Below are 15,102 nucleotides of genomic sequence, written 5' to 3' on the forward strand. Positions count from 1 at the left end.
GGCCCTCAAGTCCCCCAACGACTTTCACTCTCCCTCTTACACCAGCGAGAGGATCAGAGTGGAGCAGAGGATGCAAAGAATCTCTGGGTACGACCAGGCTGCCAAGCACGGAAACTGAACTTGGCCTGAACTACAATGTAAGATCGCTCATCGGTGACGATAGGATATTAGAGCTGGAAAAGGAATTAGAAAATGTGAATTGGAATATCTTCGGCTTGGCTGAAACAAGAAGAAATGAATCAAGTTTATCAGTGGAAATCTGCTGTACACCAATGGAAACAGTGGTAAGGTGTCCAATAACAGAAAGATATGCAGTAAAATAATTTCTGTTTATACTTCGGGACGACCCAGAGGTTAGAGGAGTTCACAAGATAGACAGAATACAAGAAACAGCACCGTATTTAGCAGTCACGGACTTGAACCCCGGTCACTTAAGGCACGTGTACTTAGCACCGGCGCGTTGGATCACTCGCGGCGGCCTAGGTCAGTAGGTGCGATAACAGTAGTCTTATGTACAACAGTATCAAATATTCTTTTGAAACCTATATGATACTAAAATTATTTTTTGCATTCAGTTCCTTTTGTTACTTCATCATCGTATCCAATCAAATTGGTCATAAAAAATTGCGCCTTAACTACTGCTCTGACCGCAGTATCACTGCAATCCTGTCTAAATGGTTCTGCATTACTGCTTTAACCAGCGACTCTGTTATTTTCCCTGGAAGAAGTTAAGGTAACAGGTCTATAATTACTCACTCATGTTACCCTCCGATTTCCTCCCCTCCTTTGTGAATCGATGTTACATTCGCACATATCCAGTTCACAGAGACCTCCCTCGAATTCAAAGCTGCTCTCATAATTATAACTAAAGGTTTGCTTCCCTTCTTTAATATAATTGGATATATCCATCCACCTCACATGCCTTTTTTTAAGTTCAGCTTCAAAAATTTCTCTTCCACTTTCCTCTCAATTATTACGAAATCAATTAGCCCCTTGTTAGAGTTTCATAAACTTCTGGCTTCCTCTTCTGTAAAGTGTTCCAAATGTGTGAATATTGATTCAGTTTGTCAGCAACCAGAGTAGAATCAGCAACAGTTAAAACCATAAATATCAAATGGACCAATGTGATTCATCCACTGCATTCTGATATTTACTTAAGTAGAGGTCTTTGCATCCTTTGGCAAAAACTACTCTTAATTTGTCTTAGCATGCCTAACCTCCTTTGTGACTTTATTTCAGAGTAGTTTATATCTACCATAGGCTTCCGTATCACCTGATAATTTATATGCATTATTATCTCATTAGTTCATCTGACATCGAATCTCAGTTCATCTGACATCCATTTAGGTCTAAACCTTGAATAGTATTTTTCAGTTGGATGTAAAGATTGGCAGCTTCTATGATTATTTATTTGAATGCTTCCTATTTTGAATCTGCTGTTGGTAACATCAGTTGGTCCCACTGTATAGAATTTAAAAACTGCTTGAGACCACATTAGTGACCTTTACGAAAACAAAAGCCTTTCCATTTACTCTTGAAGGTAGCTACATCTTTCAGTAAACCGCACATCAATATTCTGTGATCACTGCCACTGGTGAGTCATATCTGGAGATTCTTAATATCGTAACCGATGATGGAAAGAAACGTTGACTATGTCTGAACTATTTCAGAGTGGAAGAAAGACTTTCCAAGCATCACGGCGAAGCATGAAATGAAGAAAAAAAGACAGGTAAGAATAGTGTCTCGCTGTTTCTATCCATTATATTACAGAAATTTTCTCAATTCTAATCTCAATGAAGTGAGTGGTCGTTTAGGCACCTCAGATCACAACTTGGTGATTGTCTCTTCTCCAATGCAGCCTTTATCTCATGGCAGTTCCCAACCTCGTGTAGTTTGGCATTACAAGAATGCAAAATGGAATGACCTGCGAGATTTCTTTTCTTCTTTGCCTTGGTCGAATTACTGTTTCAAAACTTCTGATTTCAACGTTTGCTCGATCGTGTCAGTGAAATTGTCCTTGTAGGAATGGAATCCTTTATCCCACACTCTACTTTAAAATCTCGTCCTTTATCTAAACCTTGGTTTTCCAATAAATGTGCTAAGGCGTTCAAGAGAAGAATGTTGTATATCGTAATTGGCTTGTTTCAAATTCTTCAGTTTCATTTTCTGCCTACAACCAAAGCTCTTGTTGTTGTTTGTTTTTTAGGAGAATTAGCAACTAAGGCCATATTGCTCCGGGGATATGTGGTCATTCCCTGACCTTTCCGCATCCTCCGTATTTGGTGTTCACAGGCTCGAACCCCGGTGTAATCCAGAAGCGTGTGCTACGCACTGCTGCTCCTGACTACGGAGGCGCCACAACCAGAGCTCGCAACAATTGTAAAGCAGTTATTAATCAGCCGAAATTAGATTTTGAACAGCCTAAGAATAGAAAACTTGCTTCTTGGCCTAATGGCAGCCGAACATTCTGGTCTCTTGCCAAAGCTATTGACCGCAACTTTTGCCCACGTCTGTTCCCAACTCTGTCCAAACCAGGTGGTTCTGTTGTCACTTCTGCCAAAGATAAAGCTGACCTGCTTGCATCCCATTTTTCTTCTAACTCATGTATTAATGATCTTGGTAAAACACCTCCCAACATGCTCCATTCAATGCTTTCTGTGGTCTTCCGCCAAAAAGGATGTCAGAAGTATTTTGACGAATCTTGATGCTAAGAAAGCTTCAGGTCCTGATGGTATTTCTCCACTTGTTTTCAAAACCTGTGCTCCCGAACTTACTCCTGTTCTTTGCCACCTTTTTTCGCTTTCTTATTCCAAAAGGTGTTTTTCCTTCTGCATGAAAATTTGCTCATATCCAGCCAGTTCCTAAAAAGGGTGACAAATCTCTCCCACCCAATTATCGTCCCATTGCAATTACTTCTACTCTTCCTAAAGTAACGGAGAAATCAATTAACCGCCAATTCTTAAACCACCTAAAAACGTTTTCCGTCTGCTGAACGACCGGCAGTATGAATTCCGTCAATGTCGATCAAATGGTGATATCCTGCCATATGTTATCCATTTAGAGACAAATTCAATGGGAAAGTTCGGTTCTTAACACAAACAGTCGCCCTTGACATCAAAAAAGGCTTTCGATCGTGTTTGGCATAAAGGTCTTCTAATCAAGCTTCCATCTTATGGTTTGCCAAGTGTTTTGTGTAATTGGTTATCCAGTTTTCTCTCTGATCGCTCATTGAGGGTGATGGTAGATGGCCCTCTGTCTTCTAAGTTCTCCACTAATGCTGGTGCTTCCCAAGGCTCAGTGCTTTCCCCCACTCTTTTCCTCTTGTATATTAATGACCTTCTTCCATTGACTGTAAATCCTATCCATAGTCTTCTTGATGATAGCACATTGCATCCCATTTTCCATTTTGAGAAACCTTGCACTGCTCAATCATCTTCAACTTCTCGAATATCCGCTACCAATTCCTTAAATGCTGATCTCCAGGTAATTCTCCAGTGGGACAAAGAGAACTTAGTTGATTTCAATCCTTCTAAAACTCAGTCTTGTCTTATATCTCGCAAAAAAGGATTCTTCTGCTCCTATGCTTATCTTTGGTGACACTCCGATTTCTAGGCAAGTTGATATATCTCTTTTGAGGATTACCCTGACTTCTAGTCTCTCTTGGCACAAGCATATTACAAATATTGCTTCCTCTGCTTCTAAAAAAAAACTTGGTTTTTTCTTTCGCTCTCGCCGTTACTTTTCTTCCAAACAGCTGTTCACTCTGTATAAATCACAAATCCGCCGTACCATGGAAAATTGTTCACACACCTTGGGTTGTGGCCCCAAAACCTCTCTCAGGCTTCTTGATTCCGTTCAGAAGAGGGCAGGTAGGGTAATTAATGAAATCATCTCTAACAGTCTCTCTCCATTCGCTGTCTCATAGACGTACTGTTTCTGCTGCATGCCTCTTCTACAGATACTTCCATGGGCACTGTTCTTCTGAATTGGCTTCTATAATTCCAGCTCTCTCTTTCAAAACAGTCCCAACACGTGCCGCGATCAGCCAACATCCATTTACTGTCCAACTTCAAACTCAGAGAATCAACTTTTCATCTTCCTCGTTTATTCATTCAACTGCCGTTTTCTGGAACAACCTTCCTTCACACGTATTTCCTGAAAATTACAGTCTACAGAAGTTCAAGTTGAATGTCAACAAATATTTTCTTTCGTCTTCTCAACCTCCAACCCAAGCACGGTACTAAGTACTATAGATCCTAATACCTCTCGTGTTTGGGGTTTTCATAAAAAAAAAAAAAAAACGTTCTGGACGGTATTCTTCACCAGATCTACGGACACACGCTTCTTGATTAGACCGGGGTTCGAGCCTGTGCCCACCAAATACGGAAAGGTCAGGAAATGACCACCGCATATCCCCGGAGCAATATGGCCTTAGTTGCTGATGTTCCTAAAAAAAAACCCAAATAATAATAATAATAATAATAAGATCTACGGCGAATCGTTTGTCTCCCATCAGAGCCATGCAGGTTGAATTTCTTCTCATCCGAGAAAATAACTGACTTCCACTGCTCGGGGTCCATTTGACATGTGCTAGTTCTGGATGATAAATTAAACTTTCACCCCCACCTCATCCATCTCAACTCCAATGCGAAAAAATTTTCAGGCTCAATCATCAGAATCGCCAGGGAGCCTGTCCAACCGGTCGCTTCAGCTGTACTATAAAGCAGTCTTCCTTCCGATCGTGTCGTATACTGCAGTGCTTGGTTCCACCGAATATTACCGTGGATTGGTAAAAATGATACGCAAATTAGGCTCTATACAACGGACAATGCTTCTGGCTACCCATAGGGTATGCAGGACAGTATCCACTGCTGCTATCCAGGTCTTAGCTGGGACCCTTCCGCTGGACCTGTATGTAACCTTCCGTGGCCTGACATTTAGAATCAACAAGAAAATTCCGACCAAGATCTTGGACCTTGAGCTAAACCTTGACACCGACCCTAAGGCATAGAGAACACACTATCATAATGAGATAATAAACATCTGGCAGACAAAATGGGACACTTCCACCAAGGGAACAGTTACAAGGAGATTCCTGCCGGATGTGACTTTCCCCTCCTCTAACTCAGCGCAGAAATGGCTCTCTAACTCCTGAGACATTCCTTGTCATTGGGCATGGCTCATTTTGAACGAGAAGCTCTTCCAACTAGGCCTAATACTCATAAAGTAAAAAAAGTAAAAGTAAATTGCAGCCATTATCAACCCACTGCAGGATGGAAGCCTCCTCAACAATTCATGCTGAGGGAAATGGACCATAATCTGCCACGCTGGTCCAGTGCGGGTTGGCAGATCGATCGTATTCAGTAGTCAGGGGCTTGAACCCCGGTCTACTCAAAGAGCGTGTGCTACTGCACTCCCGCTCCTGACCACTCGGCTACGGATTACCTCATAGACGGTTGTTACTGCGGGGCCAAGGAGAATTGGTTCCACCTTCTCTTCGAGTGCGCTCTCTACGAGGACCTGAGGCAAGAGCTAGCAAATACCATCCCTCTCACTGAAAATCAGCTGGACATTCTGTTACAGACACCACAGAACTTGGCTGCCTTCCAGAACTTCTCCACGCAAGTATTCACGCGGAGGAAAGTCTTCTACAGAATAACACAGGCTACGAATGGGGATCCCCAGACAGCAGCTTAAAAATTATTTTACTAATCTAAAATTTTTAATTATCTATATTTGTTTTTATTTTATTATTTATTTTTAATTTTATTTTATTATTATTTTTTTAAATTCTCATTTTCTCGTCGCGCTCTGCACTAGCGTACCGTTTTTTTTTTTTTTTCTTTTTTCTCATTCCCCTTCCCCAGCTCTCCACTAGTGTAGCTTCTCTCTCTTTTTTCCTCTCTCTCTTCTTCTGGAACCTGGCCCACCTTTTGACAACATCAGGTGAGCCAGAGTCTCTTTTGAAACGGTACGTATTTTACAGGGACTGGCCCACCTTCTCATGATATGGATGAATACCCAGACTCATCTGTCCAGGTGACTGATGCTTCTAAGTAGCCAAGAGGCCAGAATATAATAGAACACACAGAATACACACAAACTTATGTCACACACATATCTGGCCCATTTGTAGTGATACTGTTCTTCACAGAGATACGAGGAGGATTTGAACAGACGTTCTAGGAGCCGCCCTTTTCAAAATCACATGTCCATTTGACATGCTCCTTGCACAAAATTAATTGGGCCTTTTTCATTTTTTGTGTGACGAGGCGCTTCTTTTTAGGACGACAGTCTACAAGTCCATTTTTGAAGAGGCGTCTTCTGACTGTTACTGCACTTGCTACCACTCCTGTATGTTCTTCCCATTCTTTTTTCAGCTCAGACGAAGAAGAAAAAGCTTTACAGTTTTTAAGGCATAAGCGCTTCAAAACACGGTCCTGTTTAGGCGTAGAGACTCCGGTTCCTTTTTTCGTATCAGCAGAACCAGTATTCTTGAGTTTGGAAAGAAATCTACTCACTGTGGACTGATTACAAAACACTCTGTAAGCAATATGACGGGTCCTTCCTCATGTAAAGCAAGAATAGCACTCTTTCTTCGTGGCGTCAACTGCACGTAACTCGCCATCCTGACACAAGCAAGGAATGACTGCAACTCTTGCAGAGCGTGCTTATATAGCTGAAAGTAACAGCTGATGCAATATTACGTCATCACCTACGTATGTCAATCTTATCTGATGCAATCTATAAGAAATATTGCCATATACTTACGTTATTCGGACGACAATTCAATTTTAAAGGGTGATGCACTTTCTTTGAACACCAATGTATATTGATAATTACTTTCATATAAGTTCCCGTTATATGGAATTCGTACTTTTCTATAAGTATTATATGGAAAATAAGAGTATATAAATAAAGTTTATTTATTACAAAGCTTCTTTGAGTCATGAAAGAAATAAAACAAGCGGACTGGTTATATAATGGGAATAGAGATTACTCAAGAGAATATCTTCAGAAAACTAGATTATTTTCCAAAAAAAGGTATTGTTCCTGAATGGCTTGTTTTCTAAAAGATCTGGACAAGCACCATTAACTGGAGAGACGATTTCATAGTAATTTTACGAAATAGGCTGAAACCGATCTATAATTGTAATAAATTAAGGTGATGTCGCTCGATGGTTGTGCTTTTGCTCAGGTGACACTTATCGTCATCCACTGCAGAAACATTCTTTAAAATTTTCCAGAAAGTTTACTTTTCCTATAGATTTCTATTAAGTTCGATTTTTCACCCCACAATTTTCAGATACGCATGTATCTTGTATTTCCATTTATGGATGTGGAAGTCAAGCAACACGCATTAAATAAAAACTCTTCATCCTCCAGAGCAGCCACATATGATCAGAAGAGTTTACAGGCCAGAATATAAGAACATTGCAGTATTTCGAGGTACTTTCTTGAGGAAAGCCTATTTTCCGTTGCCAAACTGAAAATGTGTTTCTTGAAAATAAATTCCAAAAACTTTCCAATTTAAAAATTTAAAAACTAATTTAGAAATCGAATTTGTATTGGCTTGTTTTCTAAAAGATCCAGATTTTCCCCAGGCGTTATTCCTGGTCTTTTAAGCATTTTAAACAATGCGAATCTCCGTGATCACACCTGTATAAGCATCAGACACCGGCACAATATGGTCAATGGGCCAGTGAAGGTGCTGAAGGGAGGTAAAAATAGAAATCAAGAAAGAGTAAAAGCGAGAAATGGCGGTTTAAAATTTACCGCCATTTTTTTGTCGGGTAATAACACCAAGGTCCTTTTTCATTTCCAGAGAAAAAGCCAGCTAAATGTCAAATACCACTTAAAATAACTAGGATTAACTATGACTTGCATTTTCAGGTTTCTTTCAGGATGGAGTAGAAATGCTTGAATATCAACAGCGAAATGAAAAACAAAAATAGAAGACTCTGGAGGATAAGGTCAAAATTACCATTTGCTGTTTATTTAGACAATGCAACGTTCCTACAATCGACGAAGATGAGAAACTCCAAAATGAAAGCTTCGTTGGTTGTTGTTTGATGTTATCAATGTACCGCGCTGTGCATATTCTATATTCAGTTTGTCTATTTCACGGGATTGAAAACCAGAGTTTTTGGAAAGAAAGGTTGTTGTTTGGTTTTTAGGAGCATTAGCAACTAAGGCCATATTGCTCCGGGGATATGCGGTGGTCATTCCCTGACCTTTCCCCATCCTCCGTATTTGGTGGTCACGGGCTCGAACCCCGGTCTAATCAAGAAGCTGGCTACGGAGTCGCCTGGAAAGAAAGGATCGTGATCCTTGACAGAGACCGACTAACTGAACTACGGTGTGAAGAATACCTTAAAAGTGCTTTCAGGCCTCATGGTGGGTATTTTTCAACTTTAGACGTCAAGGGAATCGAATCCAGGCCTCTTTTTTTCCCACACGGTAGGGTATGACTGCACTTCAAATTTAAATTTTTGTCATGTGGACTAGAACCACAATCACCTCAAATATGCGCTCTACTGTACCCAAGCGGTTGACCACTCGGCCAAGGCAGCCGCCAATATATAACGTTAATCTATATAGTGCATTTAATAGCCACGATATACACGCGCTAACTTTAATCTCACCTACAACTAAAGCTTCTACAACAGCTTGACGGCACTTGCCACATACATACTGCCATTCGTTAAAGCTTAACCCAAATAAATCTGCAATTACAATATACTCACTCTGTTAGCTACCAACCGGAACTGAATCCTCAATTGCAGCTCTCATTGGCCATACGAATCTCAGCGTCTATTTTGAACCGAAGTCAAGACTTGATGTCACGCATAAAAGCTCCATCTATACAAAAATGAAAAACAGGCACGATAAATGTCACGCACATCTGGTACATCCGTCAATGTCACAATACACTTTCCACGAGTGTCCAAACGTACACTTTTTCTGAAGCATAGCCGTCTGAATCTATACGATTGTTTCATACCTTCCCAAGCGCCTCCAACAACAGACACTCCTGCCACTTGGAATTGACCAGAAGAAGTTGACCATCAAAAACAAATAGCGTCGTATGCACTTTGAATGGATAGCATCGGTACAGCTTGAATAACTCTGCTAATTTCAAGGTATGAACAGTGCTTGAATACCTGACGAAGAAATCAGCTGTCAAAATCACTCTTCCAAACTGAATCTAACAATCGTGGTGATTAAGTAACCGAAAGAGCAATTATCTATCATATGATGGCGCTCAAGTCAATCTTTTTTTCATGGAATAACATCTTTTGATGTCGGATTCTACCCAATTTCATAGGCATATTTTTCACAGTTATAATGATATAAATACTGTTCTATTTGGGTTTTATTTTTTAGTTTAATGCACTCGCGGGGTAGCATGGTGATTATAATCGTTGAATTTTTGGTATTGCTACCTTCCCTTTTAACAAGAAAAATTCTGATGGATCTTATTTCGCTTAGTCATAGGTAATGTTGTAGAAATTTGGAGATTTGAAGATTGGGAAGGCGGTAAATGATCGGCGACAGGCAACGCTCTTTCAGGATGACCTGGTTAGGCTTCAGCGATGGTGAGATAAGGAGCAGCTTTGTTTTAATGCTTCAAAATGCAAAGTTTTGCACACACGTAATAATTTGATATAAGAACCCCAAGATGACTTTACACTACAACTTGAATTCATAACGGAAAGAGAATTTGAGGCTCACATAATCCAGGCTGATATATAGTGGTCAGTGTTAAAAGCAGGCAGACGGCAAGGAGAGCCCTTGGTGTCCTATAGAGATGATTTAGCGAGTATTTGCAAAGATAAGTAGGTCATAATTCTATTATATAAAAAATGGTATTGGTGTTACCCATTGGGAAAGAATACTGTGCCAAGTACGGACACCGCATTTGAAAATACGCAGACAGACACTTCTGTCTAAAGATTGACAACGTGCCCAATAAATTCAGCAAATGGAAGTCGATATGAGGAACAACTTTGAATACATGGGTTACAGAACTAGTTAGCTAGGTAATTAAGTACAAATCAACTAAGGCTATGAGGAGTCAGTATATTGTGCCTGAAACTGAGTATATTCTGTGGGCGATTTGCCCTTTTGCAGGGCATGAAAAACTTGAGTGTTCGGGGGAAAAAAACATGCAACCCTCGCCTGAGATCGACCAACTCGACCCAGTTGTGAAAAAGCCCACAAAACTCCAGTGACGGGATTCGAACTCAGGCCAGAGATTTAACGGATGCTTCCACTGTTAAATACACAATGGTTGGCCAGTATCAAAAGGAATCTTTTTCAAAGTCTGAGACGGGGCCACTGGATCATCTCCAACCGATGGTTGAGAAAAGCAATGAATTTCTGCTATCATCGTTAGCAAATGATGATAGTAGGAATTCATTCTATAAGGATTGCTTTTAGGTCACAGTTGCATGAATGAAAAATTTTTTTTTCAATGTCCGTCTATGACAATACTCAAAAATTTATGGATGGGGTTTGATCGTTTAGAATTTGCACCAAAGTAATTATGGCTGTGAGGCATCAGTGTATTATCTTAATGTTGATGAAACTAATAAATACTTTCAGTGTTGCGGGATGAAAAACCGTTTCAGGAGAAACCACAATCATTACCCGAGACCGACTAACGCATATGGTGTGAAACAGTCAATAAATTTCAGACGGAAACTACTTCTGTCCTTAGAGCAAGCTTGATATCAGTTATTAGGAATGGGTCCCACCTCTGTCTCTCCTCACGAGCAACATAAACCTGTTTAATTTCAGTGCAATGATTGTTTCCAATGCTTGTGTTCTTACACGCAGAATTACAACGACAATAGATTTGATGATCATCACAGTATAAACAAAGAACAAAATTACTACTTCTTGGTTGTGGAATTTTTACGTGAAAAGTTTCGAAAAGAACGACTTAACTATTCAAACAAGGCTTTTATTTAAACAAAAAAGGTTCATACATACATAACTTAACCTGCTAGTTATGTATGTATATGTTATATATAAATATAACATATACATACTATGTATGTATGCTGTTATGTATGTATATGTTATATATAAATAAATAAAAGTTAAACATATCGAAGCGGACTGTCTCCTTACTCTGGGTAAGGTAGACACTTGCTCAGTTTTGAATTTGCAAAAAGGAAAAGGTTTTCGGAAATGTTAGGAGTTCTAAGCAACTGGCACGGTACCAACCTGTTTTAGTAGCTTCTTTTACGTATCCATCGGTTTCATTTAATAAAAGGTCAAGCTGTCTCGTATTTACTTAATGGCTTTGCGCGTTGTAGTTGTCAATCTGTCACCAGAAGAAAGAGCGTATTGTTCGGTACCTGTCAACTTATAGTAATAGAGGCATTGTGATGCAAGAAAGCAAGCGTATGAGCTTATGTAGAATCAGCCAAAATAAATAAATAAATAATTCACACAACCATTCCCTCTAAACGTTTGTCCAGTTCCTCCTTGAATTTATTTAAGCTATCAACTGCCACAACGACAGATGGAAGTTTGTTCCAGCAATCAACTACCCGCTGGCTAAAGGCAAATTTCCGCACATCTATTCTACAACTGTCTTTTCTTAGGTTCGTAATCTGAACAAGTGAAAGAATCCAATCAGAATTCAGCGTGCTGAACCCATTCAAGGCCTTATACACCTCAATCAGATCACCTCGCATGTGCCTAGTCTCCAGCCGCTGCAATTAGCAGAACTTAAGCATCTCTTGGTAAGAGGATCCCTTCATTCCCCTCACCAATCTTGTTGCCCTTCTCTGTACACGCTCAAGCAAATCTACATCCTTCCTATATCATTCCTTTCCACAGTTTTACTTGGAAAAACCGTTTGGGATCCGACCGTGGTCATGAAGATGCATGGATGAATTTAGTAATTGAAGATTCGTTAGTACTCTTCATTATTAAGACCGTTCAGCCACACGTGTCACAAATTGCATATTAACATCTGATATCTGTTAGAACGACCAGGTGATGTTTAACGCCTAAAATAACTTGGTGCCTAAATTGAGTACTTGGCTTTCTCATCCCGATTTGAATTACTTCTGTTGGTTGTAGTAACATACTTGGACATTAGTACATTGCAAAATCCAGCCCGTAAGCTGCTACAAAAAAAAAAAATCGCGTCATCCTATGAACTGTTGCGCTGGTTTATCTGCTGCAATGACAGTTACGATGAAGTCGCCAACTCCTCTGGCCGTGATGGTTGTTCAGAGCCTAAACGGAAGTTCATTAAACTGCTTCTTTCTTCCACTAGATCAGTAGATCCTCCCCCTCTTTGCAAAGTGAGCCCGACGCATTGCGGGGTTTATGGTACAATAATTGCGCCACTACTCGCCAACTGTGTCGCAACTTACCAAAAAAGAAAACCTCCCCCTCTTTGCAAAGTGAGCCCGACGCATTGCGGGGTTTATGGTACAATAATTGCGCCACTACTCGCCAACTGTGTCGCAACTTACCAAAAAAGAAAACCCGACGAAGTGAGCAACTCATTACGTGACGAAGAGCACATTAACGGCGAGATAACAAAAACCATTTGCAGCCGTAATCCTTTTGTAACGCCAGCGCATTGTGTAAGGCGGCATTTTCCAGTCAGCGAGAGGTGACAATTTCCTCATCCTCCTGTTTTTTGCATTTATCTACTCGCTTATCTATAAATAGCTCAGTGGTGTAAATAGCCGAAGTCGTTTAATTAATGATGACACTTCGTTCGTAATGAATGACCCTGATGCACTCGATGTTTCCCATGGCAGCGGTCCAGACTTCGTGGGAAAAGTATTTCTCACGCAGCGTGAAAAAGGGTGGCAACTTTGCAGAAAATAAGGCCAACTTGTGTATTCCATCTGAAACAACTCGACTCAACAAGCTTTGCGGACGAATTAATTCCGGGTATTCAAGTTAACTCTTAATTCACGAGCTTTAATTATTTATTGTTATCAGACTCCATCGAGTGGTACATTAAAGTTCCAAAATTGGTTTTATGTAAGTGACAGCATCCAGGCGTCAGTTCTCTGGGGCGGAAAAGTGAGTAGTATGACTTTTTCCTGCAAAACGAATACCATATGAGTGTGACCTTTCAAAGCAGGGGACAGAATTTTCTTGTTTGCATCCTGGTGCGTCTTGACCCTGACCAGGTGATATTATATCCGTGTGATTCGCGATATTCCTTGAATGATGTAGCACAAATCGAGCCATAACTGCTACGTCGCTTTAAAAATGGCCGCTTACAACAATTAAAGTATATAAAATTAAAAATGACTGTCTTTATTGCAATCAGCGAAAATAAGTAAATTCCAAAGGGATGCCTGATGCAATGCCCATAACAGCAAAAATACTAGGGGTTTGTCCTGTGCTCAAGAAGCAAAACAGTCTTTTCGTGGTTTATTCTCCAGCTGTGGCGAAAAATATCGTCTGGAGCACGGGACCCGTACATGGCCTTTGGGGGACGGGGGAAATTTATAGTTTTGCCACTTTTCTCTCATAAGTAGCCAAACTTCGATTATCGACGAAATGCAACGTAAATACTTTCAAATAAACAACATTTCGAAAGAAGCATGAATAAAGACATATTCACTTGGTCGCAGTTATCGCCTTCCAGGAATTTTTGCATTTATCAACACTCTCATATTTGGTATGAAATTGTTTAATTAAAGACATCATACATACTGTATTTGTGCATTATAGCTTCAACGTACAGACTCGCACCTTAAAAACAGAACCATCCTAACTCACCGATGATTACCATCCTACTGTCAATGTCTTGAGAAATGTCTGCCCGGTTGCATTGTTCTCTGCTCTTTAGTATAAAATACTAGATCCTAAGGAGAAACCAGTATTTCAAAATCGCGGTGTATATATATATTCAAATAGTAAACAAGTAAATAAAATATTGGTATTCATTTGGAAGAATGCTCCCGCTCTGACCAGCTGTTTCATTGGTATTGAAACATCAGAGAAGATTACAGAGCCAAATTCACTTTACAGTTTCATAAGAATAGCTTTCCAGCGGCACACTTAACAAAGCGGTTGATAAGGCTGAGGTAAGTGCCTTTGATGATGCAATATTATTACTGTACTACCAAAAAAGGCCTCCGTAGCTCAATCCTTACGATATCATGAGCAGTAACCACCTCAACTGGTATAAAAAAAGCAGTGCGTACTGTTAAGGACCACAAAGCTCTTAACCCAACCCAAGCGGAATCGAGAAATTTTTCTTAATCTGTACTAAATTTAACTCTCCTTTAGGAAGAACGTCCAGATTATAATAAATACAAGCATTTGCTGGTACTGTGTTAAACAACAAAAATAAACAATTTCATAAACTGCAATTACAAAGAACGTTTTCCAATGTTCCAATTATCTCGTTCCTACAAACGGAACCATCCACTGAATTTGTTAACAGTTCAGTGGATGGTTCCATTAGTCTATGACAGCACGGAAACATATCTCGATTCATTACAGACTGTTGAGGTATTCTCCCTGCTATAACTACCACCAATCCACATACTGAACTGGACAGGCAGAGATCCTGAAGAAGCCTACATCGTTCAAAATGAAAATCAATCTTGGTTAAAGCGAACTCGTCATCAAAAACAAAAGGTGGAATAACCTTTCAGGGGGAAAAATTGTTCATGTATTTTATAATTTGAATATACTTAATTTTAATTAGCTAAAAATTTGCAACAACTTCCCTCGAAATTCAGTATTTACGAACAAAACTAATATTTAGTAAAATCCAAGAATACTCACTTCAAAATAATCCCTCTCCAGCACTGTTGTTTCCCTTTATTACACGCCATAGTTTTTCCATGATCTTGTTTTTCGAATATGCGGTTCAGCTCATCTCTTGTTGCTAAAAGGCAGTTGAAATTTCAAATACTGTAATGCACCCAAACTTGACATTTTCGCTGCACATTTACTGTTGTGTGGGACAAGCATCTAACCGAAAAAACAATACCAAAAAAATCAGTTTCATTCAAATATATATTTCTATATAAATCGAAGAAAAATGAATTTGACAAATTTAGTTATAATTATTCAACTGACATGACAAAAATA

This window comes from Mastigoproctus giganteus, chromosome 5 (genome assembly GCF_048544385.1).
Source record: "Mastigoproctus giganteus isolate SK-2022 chromosome 5, ASM4854438v1, whole genome shotgun sequence".
In the NCBI taxonomy this organism is placed as follows: domain Eukaryota; kingdom Metazoa; phylum Arthropoda; class Arachnida; order Uropygi; family Thelyphonidae; genus Mastigoproctus; species Mastigoproctus giganteus.